We start from the raw sequence: 7358 nt of genomic DNA, 5'->3' as shown, positions 1-7358 counted from the left end.
AAAATATCATCAGTGTATCTCCGCCATACCTTGATGTTATTCAAAAATGGTTTGGCGGCGGAGTATACATGTTCTTTCTCAAAATGGTCCACGTAGAGGTTTGCCAAACTGGGGGCAAAAGTAGCCCCCATTGCAGTCCCAGAAATGTGTTGCTAAAACTGCTAGTTACATAAGAAAAAATTCGTAGTCAATGCTATTTCCATCAGGGCCGTAATAAATCCAACGTGGCCCCAACCGAGATTGGCTTTTTGTAGAAGATGTCGTCTTACCATGTCTATGGTTTCCAATTGAGGAATGCTCGCATAGAGTGACTCCACATCCATTGTTACAAGCCACTGTTCGATGTTATTGAAGGGGAGATTTTCAATTAGGACAAGCATCGCCGTCGAGTCCTTGACATACAATGTCATCGAAGGTATGTCATCCCAGAGGAACCTATCCACATATTGTGATAGTGGTTCCAAGATTGATTGTATTCCTGACACAATTGGTCTCCCGGGAACTGGGGAGACCCCTTTATTCACCTTAGGTAGCGCATAAAAAGCCGGGATTCTTGGATTCGCTGTGTGAGGAAGGCGGCTTTGTTGTTAGTAACCAGCACTTCTAATAGTGCTTCTTCCACCAATGGCACGATCAAGTTGCGGATAGCTTGCGTGGGATCTCCTGGTAACTTCCGATAACTTCTTGCGTCTTTCAGGAGGTCATTAACCATGCTCGCATAATCTTCCTGGTCCATTATCACTGTACCTCTCCCTTTATCAGCTGGTTTTATTACAATGGCATTGTTTTAAGCTAACCTGTTCAATGGTATCAATTGTTCTTTTGTACAGTTGTTGTTGATAAATGGGAGGTTATCTTCTAATTCCTTCAGTTTTTTCATTAAGGCTTGCTGAAAGGTTGCTGATTCAGGTGTGTTACTCTGTGGCGGCGGGATGAATTTTGATGGAGGTCGAAGACCTGTATCTTTGATTGATCTAGTGTCACTTATCTGCAAAAAATTGTTTCAACCTTATTTTTCGCATAAGCTGAGTTATCTCTATGCGAGTCTGGAACGGGTCATATCTTGCTGTTGGGACAAATGACAAACCCTTCTGCAGTATTTGTTCTTCTGCTGCCGTCAGGTGATGATGTGAGAAATTAATAATTAAGGAAATGCTGGCTGTGGGAAATTCTGTCCCCTGCTCCGTGTGACCCTCGGTGAAAACATCTGCCACCTGGGCCTGCCTCGATTGCCACCACACGGGCCTAAAAAATGGGGCGCTTGTTGTTGCCGTTGTTGTTGGTTATAGCCGCCTCCATAATTTCCTTGGGCATTAAAATGCACCTGTTGTCTTGGTCTGCCCTGTCCCCCGCCTCCTTGTCCCTGAGCACCATTGTTGGAGCCATTACTGGAATTGTTGGAAGAGGCTGAGCTGTTTCTCTGATTTCTATATCCACCTGGTGGATTCGCTAGAAAGGCATCGCGTCGCGCCAGTTTCGCTTCTGGTGTATAATATTCCTCAGATGTGTATGGATACACTTTTGAATGTTCAAATACTGAAAGATCTTTTTTCAGTTTTTTGGATTTTTTTCACCATATTCATTTCCTTAAATTCATTCAAGGTGACGTCTAGTGCAGCCAATTTAGTCTTGAAGGCTTCGATGTCAATCAGGTCTTTAATTGTTGTTAATTTAGTCTCCAATTCCCTTAGCAATTTATCTGCGATGGATTTTGCAGTATTTATTATTAGTATAAGCCAATTGCGCGTGCATTTGTTGGCAATAAAAGACCAATCCTTCCGGTACTGTAAGTGTTCCAAAAAGATCTGTGGCTCAATCCTGATAATAAGACTGTTTGGTGCTGTGTGAGCCCGAAGGTATTTGGTCATTAAGGCCCCATGCAGCTCAGCCCTTATAATCTTTTTCCGAAGAATTTCCACTTCATTCCACTTATCTGTATTAGTGTTTCTCTGTCCCAGTATATTAAGACCCAGGAGGGATGGGTTGGCTAATACCCCTTCCACCAGGTCTTCCGCATATGCAAGATAATTAGTATCTGCCATATCGAATACCTTCGTGTGATATCAATATTCAATGTCACTCCTAAAAAGTAGTGGGGGTGGGGGGTGTAGAAATAGCCTCTAAATTATTTTAAACAAATATTCGCAAGATGAGACACAGCTCATCTTGCATCTAGTTGTATAATTCCAATCCCAGCAGTGCAAGCACTGCACGAAGAACATAGAACACACAGGGAATTTCTATAATACACAATACCTCCGAAATTGGGTGTCGTGTCCTTTCTGTTATCTAATATAACTATAACACACAAAACAGAAATCGGACAGAGGCTTCACTTGAGCCAATTTTTTTATTGCACCCTCAATGCAAACCCTAACACTCTCCCTAGATGGGACACACTATCCTAGCCCTTCATGATGCTCCTCACCCTAGAAAGCGCTGTTGCACCGACTAAAGGAAGGGGATACATACGGACAACACTCACCCTATCTCTATTCAGACATACAGTGAGATAACTTACAGACAACCTTGTTCACAGTGATTGCATTAGACCCAATCTTAATTTTGACACCAAGCAGTTAATATTTGCAGTCCTGGGCAAACATACCGCTCGGCTGCACACTTTTGTCAACCAGGCAGTTCACGTGGGACTAGACGTCTGAATTCAGACAATTTATTTGCCCTCTGTGAGGTGTCTCTGGTTGGCCCAGGTGTAATGTCTAAAACATTTAAGAATATAAATATCACACTCTCAGTGAGTTGTAGTACTCCCACTGTTTTCCTCTCTTTCTGGAGTACACACCCAATTCATTTTTTGAGAGCACATAATTCACACATAAAGCCAATTCCAATATCTACACCATTAGTTAAATTTTCCAATCTACACAAATCTCCTATGCGTCACTCTTGGTAAGGTGGCATCTAAACTTCTGGTCGACCGGTTTCAATGATTTTCTTTCGTATATCATCTTCCTCAGGACCCATTACTTCTTTCTTAGACCCAATCTAAAGTATTGCATGGATATGACGATGCAAGTTAATAAATTGATGGACTGCAAATGAAATGATGGATGTCCACTCATGAATGTTTTTTTCAATGATGATCTATTTTTAACATTACAAAAGGGAAGAAAGTGCATTTGGTAGGGAAGCTGTACACCTGTGCCCACCCACCACCCAAACGTACCCATCTCCAACCAGGCCCCAACTCACTAACCCCCTAATGGACCTCCCCCACCACCCAAATGTACCACCCCCTTACACCCTTCTTGTCCCTATGTGTCCTGCAGTACCAAACACACATGCCATCATTTGCGTGTGCGCTTCTGCGCACGGGCATCCTTGCCAGAGGGCCCTGTTAGGCGACTTGAGCGCCTCCGTGGGCTGGCAGAGGTGGAGCTGGATGGGGTGGTGCTAGTGGATGGCACTGTTGCTGGCATTGGTGGCAAATGTCCCATATATGCCTGCTGGGCAAGCAACATTGACTCAGCAATACTGGAAGTGTTGTTGTTGCCCTCCCGCACATGGCGTGCTAGGGTCACTATGGTGGCGGCAAAGCGTCCAATTGAACTTGAGAGCCGACGCACAGATGTGCTGTAGCTCTCCCTCTGCAGCCTGGACTCCCCAAGCTGCCTTTTCACTAGCTGGGTAAGGGTAGCCTGCTGGTCCTCCATCCGCTGCATGCAGGCATTCAGCTCAGCCATTGAGGGGGTTGGCGACCTCATCGGACTGCGTAGTGATGTTTGGGCTGAACTGGAGGTCATGGAAGGATGCCAGGTCATCCAGGTTGGGCACCTCCCCCTGTGGCCCTAAATCAGAAATCAGCCTGCAGTGCTGGGGCACTGTTGTCACTGCCTGCAGCCTCCTCGCAGTGCAGACATTTTCTGGGGTGGGTTGTGTAGGCATGAAGGGTGCCCGTGGCACCTGTGTGGCAGCAGGCAGCGTGGAGATGGTGGTGCTGGTGGCCGGTACATGCATACCAGATGCAGCTGGAGGCAGAGTTGCTGAGCTGCTAGCGGCATCCTCCTGGGCAGGGGCGCTGGCTTGCACACGTCCAGGTGCCGATTGCCTTGGCTGTTGTGCGGTGTCACTGTCACTTGAAATGGCTTTGGGGACACAGAGGGCATGCTATTAGTTGTGTGGTGGTACCTGATGGGTGCATCACATGCATCAGATAGGTTGATCAGTGAGCATTTACACGCATATGATTGTTGACGCTCATGTATTGTAGGGATGTTGATCATTGTCTGGGTCATGATTGGGTCCTTTGGGGCACTCATGCACTGGCTGGGGGGGTGTTAATGGGTCCTTTGGGGCACTCATGCACTGGCTGGGGGGGTTGTTAATGGGTCCTTTGGGGCACTCATGCACTGGCTGGGGGAGTTGTTAATGGGTCCATTGGGACACTCATGCACTGGCTTGGGGGTGTGGGGGTTGTTAATGGGTCCATTGGGGGCACTCATGCACTGGCTGGGGGGGTTGTTAATGGGTCCATTGGGGCACTCCTGGCCTCAACAAGTACTCATATGGCATTCATATTTGTGCACGTACTAGCATCTGCAGGTGGGCTCACTCCTGCCTCAGCATCCCCAATCCCATGGATGGCCTCAAGGTGGAGGACACTGCTGCAGCGCTCCTCCCATGTCTGCAGCCTCAGTGGGGAAGGGGGCCCTCCACCTGTGCCACTGCTGCGTTGCCGTTGTGTTGCGATCAGGTTTCGCACCCTCAGTCTGAAGTCGTCCCACCTCTTGTGGCAGTCCTTGACGCTCCTTGTAGTCACGCCCAAAGCTGTGCACTTGCGTGCAGCTTCCGCCCACACATCCTTCCTGCGCTGCTGTGTTGCACGCCGTTGGTCTGCACTAAACAGCATTTTGGCATGCTGCACTATGTGGTCAACCAATACACAGAGCTCTGCCTCGTTGAAGCGCCGTTTGCGTTGTCTCTGGGCAGGGATCCTGGCTGCCATGCTCGTGGTCCTTTTTGGCTTCTCAGTGTGTAGATTTAGCCTGTGCCGACTCTGGATGGCAGTGGATTGTACTTCATATGATGGCCGCCTCTCTATTTCCGGTTTTCGCGGTCATGGTATTTCCGCTTCCGTGACACGGTTTTTACACTGCTTGTGGGGCCGCTATGTCCATTTCCGTGGGTGTTTACGTGGCGACTGTGACACCGTTTCCACGTCCGGGAGGTGCGTGCAACCGACCGCCCGTAATCGGCCGATCTTTCCGCAACCTTGCGGACGCGGATACTTCATTACCGTTGTCACCGAATTCCGGAACGGAGAACTTGTAATGAGGCTCGTTGTCTCTTGGTCTCACCAGAACCAGATTCTCAAATCTAGCTCGATCCGCCTTTCGGTTCTGAAGTCTGTGGTCCAGCTGAAGCACCAGGTCTATGTACTCAGCACAGTCCTGAGGTGGGTTGACCACCTGCGCCAAGATGTCTTTTAGTTCGCCTCTCAACCCACGATGGAATAACGTAGTTCTTTTAGCTTCGGGCCAGCCGGTTTCCACCACCAATCTATTAAAGGTTGCAATGTAAGTTAACAGCTCCTGGTTCCCTTGACGTAGAGACAGAAGTTCGTTATCTAAGGCTTGGCCTTGAGAATGTCGGGCAAATCATTTCTCCAAGTTTTGCTGAAATCCCTGGAAATCTCGGAGAAGAGGGTCATCTTGATTAACTAGTGGTATGGACCAATCAGCTGCACTGCTCCTGAGATACGACAGTACAAAGGCCACTTTAGATTGATCATTCGGAAAAGCTCCAGGCCTTCATAAGTGTAGGCAGCACGGATTCATATAAGCTGCGAACCTTTTAGGGTCTCCGGCAAAGCGTTCTGGGGGAGCTAGAGGTATAGCCCCCGGTAGTACCACTTGTACTGGGCTGCTTGGCTGAGTTGGGCCTGAAGCTCCCCCCAATCCAGGTAACGGCGTGTGGCTAGTTTGAGATTGGAGTAGTTGTCTGGCGAGGTTGTCCGTATGCTCTTTTGCCACAATCAGTTCTCTTCTTCGAGCATTCGTTTCTTGTCGAGCTGAATGCACCTCAGCTCTAAGTTCCCCCAGGAGCTGGGCTAATTGGTCAGTCTCTGAGGTTTCCATGGCACCCAGGTGGAGTTTTGTGTAGAGGCTTCGTGTTCTGTTATGCTCACCTGGTTTCCACAGGGGCGCCGAATGAAGCTGGACTGCGGCGGTCTCCACCAGCGTGACTCGTAGCGAAGTGAAGAGTGACTGCACCTGCCCCCTTAGTTTCGTCTGTTGGGCACAAGGAAGATTTGCATAAAATGGTGAAAGTGATAAATTAACTAGCCGTAATGTGAAGGCCAACTTCCACCTCCGCGACCTCCCAATGTCCCTTCACCGTGTCTCACCTTAATGTTATGAAGGATGGGCTCTCCATCCTGCGACTGTGTGCAGGGGTGCGTTGAGATTCAGGGATCCAGTTAACTTCACTGATCATGTAGCCTTATGGCAGAGTTCCAGACAACAATGACTCTGAGGTAAGTCTTTATGCCAATCCTATATAGCGTGAAATGCTTTAGAGTTCTGGTTGTCTTTTTTTTTTTTTTAAACGTGTTTATTTTAAACAGGCATGTTATGGCAATACAAAGCTTGATCACCTGCGCATTGCAGCATACAGTAATCCCATTTAATGCTCCTCCCACCCCACCCCTCGGGCTCAAGTTCCTTCTTCACCTCCCTCTAGGGGGTCTCCATCCCGAATAGTTCTTCTGGCCAGTGGGGGTTTGAAAGTCAGGGCTGGGAACCTTTGGTCAAACTCCAATACCGGACCCCAGATGTTGTGAAAGCGATGCAAGGTGCCTGCTCCGGCAGCCGTCACCTTCTCGGCGATCAGGATGTCCCGGACCTTCATCCACCAGAAAGGCATGAGAGGGCCTTACTTCGTTTTCCAGGTGCGGGCTATCACGTTCCTACTCGCAAGTAGGCATTGTGACAATAGTTTGGCCTTGGGGCCAGACCTGGGGTAGATCCCGGGGACCGGTGCTCCAAGGAGCATAGGCTCAGGGTCCAAGGGCAGTCGCACTTGAGTGATGTCCACTATCGTCGCTAGGCATGGTTTCCAAAAGGCTTGGGCCTTGGGGCAGGACCACCACGTGTGGAAGAAGGAGCCTATTTGGCCACACTGCCTCCAGCATTGCAGGTTGATCGTGGAGTTCATGTGATGGAGTCTTAGGGGAGGGTAGTACCACCGGAGGAGGATCTTGTAGGCGCACTCTCTATTCGTGATACATGATGAGGAGGCGTGAGCCCGGGACAAGATGTCGACCCATTGTTGGTCTTCAATCGGATGGCCCAAGTCCGCCTCCCATAGGGCCATATACCGGGTCTTGGAGGTTAGGA

This window comes from Ambystoma mexicanum, chromosome 1p, assembly GCF_040938575.1.
Source record: "Ambystoma mexicanum isolate Mex_15411 chromosome 1p, UKY_AmexF1_1, whole genome shotgun sequence".
NCBI classification, from domain to species: domain Eukaryota; kingdom Metazoa; phylum Chordata; class Amphibia; order Caudata; family Ambystomatidae; genus Ambystoma; species Ambystoma mexicanum.
Note: the sequence above shows the minus strand (reverse complement) of the source record.